Source organism: Pinus tabuliformis, chromosome 3_2, assembly GCF_031772625.1.
Source record: "Pinus tabuliformis cultivar Carrire ecotype Pingquan chromosome 3_2, CPIR1, whole genome shotgun sequence".
Lineage (NCBI taxonomy): Eukaryota > Viridiplantae > Streptophyta > Pinopsida > Pinales > Pinaceae > Pinus > Pinus tabuliformis.
The window spans coordinates 717,465,643-717,480,462 of NC_142302.1; the positions used below are offsets into that span (position 1 = coordinate 717,465,643).

At 39.9% G+C, this 14,820-nt stretch overlaps 1 protein-coding gene across 3 annotated transcripts in view; it reads left to right on the forward strand.

The window, feature by feature from the left end:
• The window catches only part of LOC149182644 (putative serine/threonine-protein kinase SIS8), a 421,365-nt gene that overhangs the window by 295,801 nt on the left and 110,744 nt on the right, over nt 1-14,820 (forward strand). The gene's annotated exons all lie outside the window — the stretch shown is intronic.

Genomic DNA, 14,820 nt, shown 5'->3' on the forward strand with positions numbered 1-14,820 from the left:
AACCTGGCTTTGTATTTTTCCACACTGCCGTCTGCAGCGTATTTAATCTTGTAGATCCATATCGAACCTACCATCGATCTGTCTTGGGGCCTAGGCACTACCTCCCAGAGTTCATTCACCATTGTAGAGTTGTATTCCTCTACCATTGCAGCCAACCAAACCTGATGTTGAGCGGCCTCTTGAAAACTGGAAGGCTCCCCATCCTAATCTACTAATGCTCGATACCTATTTGGTTGTTTTTGCTCCCTTTTATTATTTCTTGTTGCACTGTTGAAATCTTCTACATCTCGCAGAATGTGTCGAAGTTCCCTGCTCGTTCCTCCTCTAGTAGCAGGTGCTTCTGTTAGCTCATCCTTCTGTGATTCTTCATGTTTTGAGGAAGAATTCTTGGCTTCTATTGTTTGAAGTTGTTTTACCAACGACTCATCTTTTGACTGCTCCTCGAAAGGCATATCTCAAGATTTTCTGAAGGCCCTATCTTCCATGAACTTCACATCTCGTCGAACTACTACCTTCCTGCTCCCTAGAAGATAGATTCTATATGCCTTAGCGTTCTCGCTATATCCCACTAGATATCCTTTTCTCTGCAGTTTGATCTGACTTCTTCCTTTTCTCCTCGGGTATACGACAATATGCTAATTTCCCAAATATCCTAAAATGGCTGACTTCAGGAGTCTTGCCGTTGAATACTTTCTCTGGAGTAATCTTGCCCAATGCCCTATGAGGCGTTCTATTCTGGACATAGGCTGCCATGTTGCATGCTTTTGCCCATAGTTATTTGGGCATATCCTGATCATACATCATGGCCCTAGCTGCTTCCACGATAGTCTTGTTCTTCCTTTCTACTACTCCATTCTGCTCCAGATTGTAAGGAGCTGTCCACTCTCTTTTGATGCCCTCTTTAGTGCAAAAATCAATGAAGTCTTTATCGACATATTATCCACCATTATCTGAGCGCAAAACTTTTATTTTCTTCCCTGTCAAGTTCTCCACCAGAGCCTTGAACTTTTTGAATCGATAGAAAACCTCGTCCTTGGTTTTTAGAAAATAAATCCATGTTTTCCTTGTGTGGTCATCAATGAAGGTGATGAAGTATTCAACACCACTAAGAGCTTTAGTGGACATAGGTCCACAAATATCTGAGTGTATCAATTGTAGTACACTCTTGGCTCTGTTTTTACTTCTAGGAGATGTTGCTTTGGCATACTTGCCCAGAGCACATCCTCTGCATACATCATCTCATTTTGTACTAAAATCTGGAACTCCTATTATAGTTTTCCTAAGAATTCTCATAGCCCCATCGTGCAAATGTCCCTTTCTTCTGTGCCATAGTTCATTCAAATCTCTGTCTCCAGTACTGCCTATCAGTGCCATTGGTGATTCTAGCTATAACCTGTACAATGTGTTACTTCTGATTCTGATCTGCACTTTCTTTTTCCAGCTCGAGTGTTTGACATATACTTTCTTCTTGATGAAGAAAATGTCATAGCCCTTGCCTTGCAGTTGCGATACAGAAAGTAAGTTCATCCCCAGTCCTGGTACATGCAACACATTGGTAGCATAGAATTGCTCTCCTGTTCTTGTTTGAAAAACTATGGTACCCTTCCCTACTGGAGTACACTTTGCCTTATTCCCCATGGTGATTTGAAAATTCATCCTTTCCTCTTGATAATCTGAGAAGCATTCCCGGATTCCTGTCATATGCCAGGAGGCTCCACTGTCTATATACCATACCTCTGATGATACAAAGCTTGTCACACAAGCAACTTCTTCTTCCAACCTGGAAGCCAGCATAGAGAAATCGAAATTACTGTCTCTTTTGCCATTTTCTGAAAATCTGCGCGAGTCTCCTGATGTAGATGCCTCTGCATCGTGATCTCGACCCATAAATTCTCTGGCACCTCACCTAGGCTCAGTGTCAGACTAGCTAGCCTTTGTGCAGCTCCCAGATCCTCTGCGTCAGCACTCTGCCTCTCTGCGTCAGCACTGGACCTCTCTGCGTCACCCACACAAGCCCTCTAGTGACTGTGTAGTGTTGCTGCCTCTGCATCTCCCTAAGTGGCCTTGCATCTGCTTTTCTGATCTCTGCTTTGATCCTCTGACCCTGTCCCTGCCTCTCTGCTCAGTATTCTCTACCTCTTGCTGCAATCCAGACCTCTAGTTCGAATTTCTCAGCAAACCCCGCTCCAGAAATTGAACTGACTGGTCTCCTTCAGTATGTCTCCAATTGACGCTAAAGCCTTCTCTTATACTTTTCCTGTTGATGAATCAACGACCAAGGTTAAGTCCCTAAGCTAATATTAAAATAGACTTGATCTTCGTCTCTTAGAAGCTTCTCATCCTTATCTTTATTAATACCCATTAATAATTTTATTTTCCTAAGTTTAGACTTAGGAACTCATTAAAAATATTAATTATTTTAATAATTCTTCGTCAGTATGGAATTTTCCAAAACGATTTCTGGGTCTTGGAGATTTCATATGCTTTGGCCTCTCCTTCAATTTTTATGGCTAGAGAACATCCGATGCTACCCGAAATCAACAACCCTTTGCCTAATAAACTATTAATTACAATTAACTAATTTTTATATAACATTGCCTTCCTCCCAAAAAATGCTTTTTCCTCAAAGCATACATAACGACATATGTTGTTGATCAAATGCTTCAGTGTCCCAAGAAGCTTCTTCTTCTAGTAAGTCCTTCAACTTGATCAAGTATTCCTTGATTGCACGAGATTAGAGTTGCTTTTCCCTGGTGGGTAAGATATCTTCTAGTTCTAAAATGACCCTTCCTTCATCATCTAAGGATGGAGGCATTGTTTGTGTTGATTGATGGTCACCCAATGCCATTTTAAGGCAAGATACATGGAAGAAATTGTGAACACGACTTTTATTCGGAAGGCTTAAACTATATGCAACTTGGCTAATCTTTTCGTTTATCTGGTATGGTCCATAGAACTTTGGTGCGAATTTATTTTTTCCTTTTTATTTCAAGGACCACTGTTTGTATGGCTAGAGCTTGACAAATACCCATTCGCCAACTTCAAATTCTCTCTCGGTTCTGTTTCGGCTAGCTTGTTGCTTCACACGGTTTCTTGCATTATTTAAATTTCCTTTAGGGTTTAGACAAGTTTTTGGTTTTCTTCTAGTTGGTTTTTAAAAGCTGGTAGATTTGTCTAGACGATAGCTAGATCCTTCCATTTCGGAGGTTCGTACCCATACAAAGCTTGGAATGGAGTCATTTTTGCTGACGTATGATAAGTAGAATTATACCACCATTCAGCGAGATGCAACCACTGAACCCACTTATTTTGTTTTTCTGTAGCGTAACAACGTAGGTAGGCTTCCAAACATTTATTGACAACCTCCGTTTGTCCATCTGTTTGAGGGTGGTAAGCGGAACTCATATTTAGGTAGGTTCCTATATGGTTGAACAATTCCTTCCAGAAATTACCCTTAAATTTGGCATCTCTATCACTCACAATGACTTTCGGAAACCAGTGTAATTTATAATTAGTTTTGCAAAATATCTTAGCGATTTGTTTAGCTAAGTTTGACTTCTTCATTGCAATAATGTGAGCATATTTGGTGAGTCTGTCGACTACTACAAAAATATAATCCTTGCCATCGGATACAGGTAATCCTTCAATAAAGTCCATTGATATTTCTTCCCATTTCTCATTCAGAATGTTTGAGGGGTGAAGTAATCCAGGGGTCATAATATTTTCACTTTTATTTCTCTGACATTTGTCAAATTTTGCTACATATTTCTGAATATCGCGACTCATCCCCTTCCAAAAGAATGATTGACGTGCATTGTAGTAAGTTTTAAAGAATCCTACATGTCCGGCTGACAATGAATCATGTGACTCCTTGAGTATCTTGAATTTAAACTTGGATTTTGAATTCAGATAGATTCTTCCTTTGTACCATAGAGTATCATTCTTCCATTCAAATTTTGAATTGTTTGGAAGGTTATTGATTATCATAGTTATTTCTGGGTCCTTGGCATACTCACTTCAAATCTCATTAAGCCATTCAGGAACAACAACCGGGACTGCAAGTAATGTTGGTTCTTCCTCCTTCCTAGACAGGGCATCTGCTACTACATTGTTTTTTCCTTTTTTATGTAATATCTCCATGTCAAAGGCGACAATTTTTTCAATCCATTTTTGTTGTTCTTCGGAAAATGTTTTTTGTTGGAGGAGGTGTTGAAGACTGTTATGGTTTGTTCGAATGGAGAACTTACTTCCCAAAAGATATTGTCTCCACTTGGCCAATGCGTGCATAATAGTGAGCATCTCCTTGTTGTATGTGGATTTAAGACGTTCTCGTTTATTGAGCTTCCTACTTTCAAAATCTATTGGATGCCCTTCTTGCATTAACACTACACCTATACTGAACCCTGAAGCATCACACTCAATGATAAATGGTTTAGAGAAATCTTGAGTTGCCAATATCGGGGCATTAGACATAACTTCCTTCAATTCTTCAAAACACCTTCCTGCCTCCTCATTCCATTGAAATGAAATCTTCTTTAAAAGGTTTGTTGGAGGTGCAGTTATATGTGCATAGTTTTTAATAAATCTTTGGTAATATCTAGTCAATCCTAAAAACCCTCTTAGCTTGGATGATTTTGCACAAAGTTACGAATATGTCGTGCATCCTCAATAATGTTACCAATCCAAAGAACATCAGAAGCAATGGATTTCAGTGCTAAGTTCAATGAATGGACAATGTAAGTTGTCCAAAATACTTGTGGATATTTAGCTTCCACAAACATGCCAGCAGCCTTGCAAACAGGTGCATTATCTGTAATGATTTGCACACAAGAATCAACACCTACATCTTCAATAACTTTAATAAACAACTCACTCATAAATTGTGCATCCTTGTATTCTCCAAGTGTATCCACTGCTTTCAAGAAAACTGGACCATTCAAGGAAGACACCATGAAGTTGATGAGTGGGTGTTGTGTTGGATCTGTCCATCCATCAGAAACAATGCTAACCCTAGATGTTGGCCATTATGCTTTAATAGGCTCAAGTATTTTTTGCACCTCTTTTTTTCCTTCGTCAACAATGTGGTTCTAAGCTTCTTTGGACCACGAGGCACATACCATGATGGAGACCCGTGAGTTAGAGCTCGGCACATCTCAATAAATAGAGGTGAGCATGGAACATTAAAGGATATGAAGTTTTGATAGAAAAAGAAGGGGATGGTGAGATCAAGCTCTTCCCGTTTCTCCTTTTGAAAAATCTTGTCCATTTGACCAAGGGAAATTGCCTTTCTTTTTGCTGCTTGACCCCCACTAGAACTCTCAAATGGAAATTTGGTGGTGCCTTTCCTCAAAAATGGAAGGGGGTCATCATTCTTGGTTTTTCTTTATTTTGCAGCCACATTTGCCATACCAATAGTGAACTTTTTTTTCCATTTCTTTCCTCTTTTGTAAAGGAACAACTGTACAAGCTCCAACTCCACAACCTGGTAAAGCCAACAAATGGCCCTTCACACAAAAATATGTGCTTGTGAAAGTACTGTGGAAAAAGTTGCATCTCCAGTGCACATTGCCTCCTCCCTTCCCTTTGCTGCTTGGCCCATTCTCTCTTGTGACATATTTCCACAAGGGATATTTCTCAATGTTACCTTTAGGAGGAAGTCTTCCCTCAACATTACTTGCAGCAGACTTTGATGATATTGGGGGAGGAGGGGCATCTCCAATGGGGACATTCTTCCCCTTCCTTTGCCCCCTACCTGGTGCCCTTGATTGAGCCATGAATACTGTAAAAAAAATAAAGAAAACATGCACAAATTTGTAAAAGAAATGTATCTGCAAACTGATGTAATACGAATGCAAAAAAATAGAGATGAAATGCACTTACTTGGTGCTTGAATCTCCTTGAAAGTGCTCCAAACCCTTGGCTCCTTGCTCCAAACTTCTAACAACAAAACCACAACTCACTATTTGCAAAATGAATGAGAGAAAATGTTAAAGAAAAATAGGAATGCGCTGATTTTAAAGACCCGTGGGTTCCTTTTCGCTGGATTCGGATCCAGTTTTGGGGACATGATGTGTCCTAATGGGACACAACTTGGATTCGAGCGTTTCCCGTTAGGACACGTGGTGTCCCGAAAATAGGATTTGAATTAGGTCGAATCGTGTCCGGTTCGTAGGATTCAGACACTTGAGGAAAAAATAATGAATCCGGTTTCTAGCTTTATAACCTTGATTTTATTAGGGTCCACTTTTACTCCTTCATGGGATATTATGTGTCCAAGATATTCTACGTCTTCCTTCCTAAAGGTGCATTTGGATCTCTTGGCGTAGAACTGATGCTCTTCCGGTAGTGTAAGAACTTTATCCAGATGTTGCAGGGGATCCTTCCAAGTTTTACTGTAAATTAAAATATCATCAAAGAATACTAATACAAACTTCCTAAGATATGGATGAAATAACTCGTTCATAGTGGCTTGGAACGTTGCTGGTGCATTAGTTAATCCAAAGGACATTATTTAAATTCGTAGTGACCTTCGTGTGTTTGGAATGCAGTTTTTGGTATGTTTTACAACTTGATTCTGATTTGGTAATAGCCTGACCTTAAATCCAATTTTGAGAAGTATTTTGCGCCATGTAGTTCATCCAACATTTCTTTTTTTTGCTTAAGCAAGAGTAGTTCCTTCTATTTCATTATATCAGGAATAAATTTACAGAATATACAAAAACCATGAACTCCGAGTGGCCACAGGAAAGCCAAGGGCATGGTGCCAAAGTAAAGCTCCACCCCGCTACAACAGACAACAATAATCTCTCAAAACAAACCTTAGGATGAACCATAAAAAACAAAAGCCTAATCAAAAGCTCCACTAACCACCCACGTCTTTATTGCGATAAGCCCGACAAGACTTGTGGCCCCACCAAAAAAGCACATACAGATCTGACTGTTAACACAACCCCACGAAATCGGACGACACAACAAAGTATTGCACCACATAAAATGTGCGAAACTTAACTCGTGATGGAGGGTGGTTTCATCACCCCACCCTGGCCACGTGGCGGTAGTCTAATGGTATCGCTCCCAAAAAACTAAACCACTTACCATCCCAAATCTGCGCGATCGCCCGTAAACCGCTTTAGCCTGGTTTTCCGACCGAGATGAGGAATGAAGGGGAACCGCCTTCGCCGGGAAACTAGAACTGCCCTTGTCCGGACACTCACGCCTCAGTACATGCAACAGAGACCACCGTTGACTGTGGATAGAACCCTGTTGAGCAATCTGAAGAGAAAGGGACCTGGTCACTTTCCACCAGGGTGTTAAAAGACAACTTTGAACATGTCCGTCTTCTCGTTGCCTCCCCGAGAACAATGATCACGCCTGTTTAGACATCATCACACAGTATCTTTCCTTCTGGCCCAATGTTTGAAAATTTCTCCGCTTGTTCATCACAAAGAGCTTTTACTCTGCCCTGAGACATTTCCTGCCATTTCATCTCAAATCTGCTCTCTGTATTAATCACTCCTTGATTGGCAAGAGTATCCGCTAGTTTGTTGGCTTCTCGTCTAACATGTCTGAAACTAACAGTTCTTAGACTTAGGAGATGTTTTTGTATTCTTTGATACACTTGTATTAGTCTCTAGTGTTTTGAGACCTTCTCTGGCGCTGCTCCACAACTGATTCTTTTAACAGCTTTTATAGAGATTTCTGAGTCTGCCTCTATGATGACATTTGAGCTATGATTTAGATTCAGTAGTTCAAGGCATTGTTCTAAGGCCATTAATTCAGCCATGTTATTTGTGGCTTTACCTAAGTGGCAGTGGAAAATGAAGCTTATAATTCCATCTTCATCTCTTAACACCCCTCCATATCCAGCTATTCCAGGGTTGCCTTTCGAAGCACCATCAATATTGCATTTCAGGTATCCTTTCGGAGGAGGCTGCCAGAAATCCTTTTCCTTTCCCAAATTTCCTTCTTTTCTACTGAGTCCATTGGTAATGATCTCTTGCATTCTCAGTTGCCTGAGGGTTCTCATCTCATTTACTGTGGGAGGGTTTTTGGGATAATTGCGAACAGTGGTACTAACTGTCTCTCTAATCTGCTTCAAGATCAGATCCAACAGGCGAAGAGGACTGGATTTTTCATCCTTGAAAATTCTTTTATTCCTTTCTTTCCAAACATTCCAGATGATGAAGCTTGGCGTAAAGGCCCAGGCCAGATTGAGAATCTCATTCTCCGAAAAGTTCCTTCTCCACTTGTTCAGGGTATTTGTGATGCTTCCTTTATCTCTGTCTGTCTGTTGAAAAATGGTTGCAAAAGAGTCCCACAACCAGGTGGTAAAGGTGCAACTGTTAAGAATATGCTCCATTGTTTCCTCTTGAGCTTCACATAGCTGACATCTAGAAGGCCCAATAATCCCTCTTTTCCTAATGTTGTCCCAAGTTAAGATTTTCTTATGGTGAACTAACCACATGAATAGCTTGATCTTCATCCACCCTTGTTGGCTCTAGAGTTGTTGCCAAGAATTCGTTGCAGTGCTAGAATCTAGGTTCAGGATAATCCTCTTAGCTTCCTTAAGATTAAAGGAGCCTTCTTTATTGAGGCCCCATCTTAACTGATCCTGCCCCTCTGTTACCAAGATTTTCCTTTGTTTTAGTATGCTCATAATTTCCTCGGCTTTTATTTTTAGGGGACTGTCATCACTACAGTCTATGCTTCTCCAATTTCTCCATTTTCTAGAGTTGTGAGGAAGATTCCAGAAATCTTTAACTCTGGTTAGTCCCTGGGAATCTGTTTCCTGCTTGAGGTATCTATAGTCCTCTTTTAGCAGCATTGGTTCTTGTTGCCATTTGTCCTCCCAAAAGAGAGCAAGATCTCCTGCTCTGATTTCCCAGAAACTGTGGTCTTGTACTAGGCTTCTGTTTTCCCAGGCTTTATTCCAGATGTAAGAGCCCTTTATGTTTCTAGACATTCTAATAAGATCATTAGTTTGCCATGAACTTGCATATTTTTCTTTCCAGGTTTTAGCCCATTGAGCTTCTGGTTCTTTAACCCATCTCCACCAGAGTTTGGCTCCTAGTACATTACTTAAAATTTCCTGATCATCTAATCCTAGTCCCCCGTGACTCTTAGGTTTGCAGATTTTATCCCAAGAAACAAGTGCCCATTTCTTCCTTGTTTCTTCCTTGCCCCAGAGGAAGTCTCTCTGGATATTCCTGAATTGCTGTAAGACCCCTTTGGGAGCTGGGAGGGCTGATAAAAAGAAAACTGGGATTGACTGTAGGACAACTTTTGTCAGAATCAACCTACCAGCCAGGTTCAATGATTTGATGGTCCATTTTTTAACTTTGTCTTGCATCTTATTGAGCACCGGTTCCCAAATACTCTTGTGCAGGGGTTTGTCTGTAAGGGGAATTCCCAAATACTTTGAAGGGAGGGAATCCCTTTGAAAGCCCAGAATTCTTGAGATATTTCTCTGAATTGCAATGTTAGTATTTAAGAATTTTTCTTTTGATTTGGAGAGATTGACTTCCATACTTGTGGCCAAGGAAAAATTATTCAGGATTTGTTTGTACGCTGAAGCTTCTTTGACTGTAGGAATTCCATGCAGCATTGTGTCATCCACAAATTGTTGATGAGTCATTGTCTGACCATTCTCGGTTAATTGAAGTCCCTTAATTTTTCCCAAGGCTTTAGCCTGCTTAATGGCTCTACCCAATCCTTCCATCATGAGGATAAAGAGAAAGGGAGAGAGTGGGTCGCCCTGCCTGAGACCTCTAGAAGGAGTGAAGATAGCTGAGGGAGATCCATTCACCAGAATAGAAAAGCTGGAAGAAGTTACCAGAGCCATAACCCATCTGACCCAGTTGTGATCAAACCCAAAAGCAGCAAGGATCCTCTTGATATAGCTCCAGTTTACCTTGTCATAAGCTTTGGCAATATCTAATTGCATGATCATACCGGCCTGCTTTTTACTGGTTAGCGTGTGAACTGTCTCGTGTGCTAGAATGATATTATTAAGGATTTGTCTGCCTTCCACATAACCAGATTGTTCACCTGAGATTAAAGAAGGAAGAAGAGGTTTGAGTCTGCTAGCCAATACCTTGGATATAATCTTGTATACCACATTACATAAAGCAATGGGTCTAAACTTATCAGCAGTCAGGGCTGAATCCTGTTTGGGGATCAGAGAGATGAAGGAGGTGTTGAGGGCTTTCAGAATAGTCCTGCTTCTTCTGGAATCCTCCACAACATTCAGAATGTCCTGCTTGACAATGTTCCAGTAGGCCTTAAAAAAATCCACATTGAAACCATCTGGACCTGGAGCTTTGCCATTCTGCATGTCCTTGATAATCTCACTGACTTCCTCTTCAGTGACTAGTTTGTTTAGGTTAAAATTGTCCTCTCTAGTCACCAGCTTAGGGATGTTTTTTGCAATTTCTCTGATGCATTGCTCCCTGTCTGGATTATTTTCCTTAGTGATACTTCTGAAATGTTGAACCAACACTTCTTCGATATTCTTGTGAGAGGTCTGGAGCTACCCTTTGTCATTCAAAATCGCAGAGATTCTGTTGTGAGCCCTATTGGCTATGGTGGATCTATGAAAAAATTTAGTATTACGATCCCCTTCTTTGAGCCATTGAATTCGAGACTTTTGCCTCCAAAAGATTTCCTCTTGTTTGCATAATTTCTCCCATTCTTGATGGTGTTTATCAGCTTGCTGACTTTTGACTTTATCAAAACCCTCTGTGATCAATGCTTGATTGAGTTCTTGTAGTTTGGCTTCCACTACCTTTTTCTCCACAAAAATGTTACCAAAAACTTCCTTGTTCCATTCTTTGAGTCTGAATTTAATACGCTAAAGTCTTTTGTGTAGGATGAACGTATTCGTGCGCTGGATCTGCAGATCTTCTGCCCACCATTTTCCAATGTTGTTGATGAAATCTAGGTGGGAGAGCTAGATATTCTCAAACTTGAAGGGTCTGTTTTTGGGAGAATCAAACCCCTCGAGTTCTAAAAGTATCGGCCAGTGATTAGAACCTCCAAAGGGAAGAACCTTAGCTGTTATTTCTCTATTTGCTAGCATAAGCTCCTCCGAGATCAAAAATCTGTCTAACTTGGAGGCGACCTGAGCCTCATCTCCTCTTTTGTTGTTCCAAGTATAAAGGCTATTATGCTTTGCCGAGTCAACCAGATTCATGTCATCTGTAAAGGTTTGGAACAATTCAGAGTCTTTATTTAGCAATCTGGTGCCTCCTTTTTTTTTTCCGAAAGTGATTTAATCATATTAAAATCTCCTCCCAAGACCCAAGGTATTTCTTCATGTCTGCTTCTGAGCTCTGCCAAGGAGTTTAATAGTCTTAGTTTCTCATCTATTCTTTGTGGCCCATAAACATTTGTGGCGAGGAAAGTGTCCACAACTCCCACTGGTTGAATAATTACAGATAGATAATTTCTTGATGCCTCCGCATCTAATATACTGACTCTTTGGGGGTTCCATAGAGTGAGGATGCCTCCCGCTGTGTTTTCTGCTTTCACTTCAAGAAACTCAAATCTGTCCATCCATTTGCTATGGATTTTCTTTAACTTTTGAATGGAACATTTTGTTTCCTGAATAAAGATTATATCTGGTGTTGCTAGTTTCATTCTGTGACTTAACATTCTTTGTTTTCTTTTACTGCCTAGACCTCTGATATTCCAAGATATGAACTTCATAATTAAAGATTTGTGAAAGAGTAACTGGTTAGGTCTTTCAACTTACTCGAATTCTATCAGTAGCTTTCCACACTCCATCAAGAGCTCATTTTGCTTTTTCCTACGCCTCTTCTTTCCTGGATTTCTAGTTGCTAACCCTGGAGTTGATTTCATAGTTTTCACCCCTCTGTGCTCCTGCTTGTGAATACTTTTACCTTTATCCGACCCTCTTTCCTAGGTTTTCCATAAAAATAACTGTTGTATTCTAGAGCATTCTTTTGGAGGTATTGATTCTATTCCTCCCTTGGATCCCTGCCTCAAGAATCCTTCCAGATCCAGGTTTTCCTTGTCTAGAATTTCTTGTAATTCATGATCTTCCAGATCTATTTCGCTTTGGGTCATTTCCTGGTCCATCTCCATTTCTGTCTCACTCATAACAGTCTCATTTTGATGTACCATATCTTGAGATTGTTTTCTGTTTTCTTCCTTTTCTTTTTCATTAGGATCTTTCTCCTGAGATTGATCATCCTTCGTGTTTTCTTCATTCTCATCCAACACTTGAAACTTGTTCTGACTAACCTTCTGCCTTTCGTTCTGTTGTTGCTTCATTCCCTTTTTCCCCCTTTACTTCTGCCTACCACTTTCTGAAAGCTCTCTGTATCCTTCGAAGTATTGAGGTATTCTTTGTTGTCTACTTTACCGAGAGGGAAATCTCTGAACAGATGTCCATGTTCATGGCATCTACGGCATCTGAATGGGATATGCTCATAGTCCATGGTCTGCACCCACTCCTCATCAAAAACTTCCAAAATAACTTCATCCAGAAGAGCTTTTGATAGATCCATTTCCACACATATTCTTGCAAAGGAAGTATATTTCCCTCTTCTTATGGCTTCAGAAACTTTGACAAAACGTCCTAGTTTATTACCAATAGCTGCTAGCGATTCAGTTTGCTAATAATCAAGAGGTAGAGAATATAACCTTACCCAAACTGGAACTGAGGTGAAGGTCTCCCGCTCTGGGATGAAGTTCATCATCCAATGCCTCATATAGAGACTAGCTGCTGCATAAAAGTAGGGTCCTCCTTCGAATATTCTGTCTTTGTCTTAGATGTTTGAGAACAGCGCCGTGAAGAATCCCTTTGACCCAAGATGTAGGTCAATTCTTCCTTTGGGCTTTCAGTGATACTTAATCCGCATTTGTAAAGCTTTTTCAATGGGCCATAGTCCCATGAATTTACAAATAATGGCATAGTTCCCCATGTGTTCTCTGTGCGCTTGCAGAGCAGGGTCATTTAATATTACTCTGGGAGTGATTTCAGCTTTAGGCTTGCAAGGTCCCTTTTGCCTGTGGTCTCGTGAACCAAGATTTTTGTCTTCTTCCTCCTTGTCCTTTATGCTGCTGTTTACCTTGGTCCTAGTCCTCTATGTCCCCTTAGCATTATCTCTGTTTTTTCCCTAACTACGCCTTTGTTGTTTAACTCTGTTGTTTTGCCTTTGTTGGATGCCGCGTCCTTGTAGGAGGGAGTCGAGCTCCCTCCTTTGCCGCCCTCGATCAAAAACCGTCTCTGTTATCCTTTGAACCGTCACTGCTTGCTCCCGCCGTTTTTCCTCCAATCCTCTCCGAAACCCAAGTACACATTGTTTTTCCTAGTTCATCCAACATTTCATCGATTAAGGGAATTGGGAATTTGTTTTTAATCATTATTTCGTTTAATCCTCTATAATCAATGCATAGCCTGAACGATCTATCCTTCTTCCTTACCAATACAACTGGAGCAACATATGCATTCTTACTTTTTGAGATGATCCAACATTTTAAAAGGTCTTGGATTAATCTCTCAATTTCAGTCTTTTGGTGATGCGGATATCGATACAGTTTGATGTTGACGGGGTCTGATCCTACTTTGACTTCTATTGTATGCTCGATTTCCCTGTTAGGTGGCATTTTCATGGGTAGGTCTTGGAATACTTTTTCGTGCTTCTGAATTAGCTCTTGTACTTCTGGTGACTCTTCGCTGATCACTTTTGCAGATAACATTTCTAATTGGTGACATTGTACTACATAGGCTGGTGCTCCTTTTCAAATCATTTTCATCATCTGGGATGATGACACGATTTGATTTTTTGGTGCTTGGAATCCATATAACTTGTACCTCTGATACCAGATGGAACAGATGAACTCAGCTATTCAGCAAAAATATATTTTATTATTATTAAACAGATAGAAGATGATACAATTTGTGGGAGGCCCCTGGCTATATAGTGCCTTGGGTGCCTCTTGGTGAATGGCCCTTTGCCTAATAAACTATTAATTACAATTAACTAATTTTTATATAACAACTACTCCACTGGTCATGACCTAGTAATCAACATGTCTGTGAAATCTCTTTGTTCATATAGGAATCTAAGGGCTCTAATACCAACTGAAATAAACAAATTTCATTTACTAAATATCTGATCTATTAAGGACAATAGTTTAAAATCTTTACAGGACAAAATATGTAAATATAATGAATAAGATAGATGATAGATAAGTTGATAAAACAATGCCATGTGACGATGCACTTATAGCATTTACTAGTTGCAATGAATAGGGTTCATGTCCCTTCGTAGGTCACGCCCTTCAAATAGGATGTGTCCTTTCATTTATTATTAAGTATCATTTATTGTTTTTGTTATTATTTATTGATGCTTATATATTTATGTTCATGACAGAAATTCACTGAACTTTCTGTACTTCAGAGATAAGGTTTGAGTTTCCCTTTGGAAGCCACATCTTTAATTATCTGAAAAAGAAAATCCCAACAATTATATGCACTATTGGACAAAGTTTATACAAGTAAATTTTTCATAAGGAACATAATTTTTTTTGTAAAATTCGTAACCTTAAAAATGTGCCATCAGAACCTTTCAATGGAGACGGCTTTGGATTGAATATTCATGGAAATCAGAAAACACTAAAATATTCTCTTCAGAGTGTTGAAACAACAAAAGACTTCTGCAAGCAAGCTTGATGCACAAGATTTATCATGTTGGAATTGTTCCTACAAGATTTATCTGGCAAAGGAATATAATCCCTTGGTTTCCATTTTTACATGTTCTTGAAGGGAATGCGTCTATAGATATACTATAG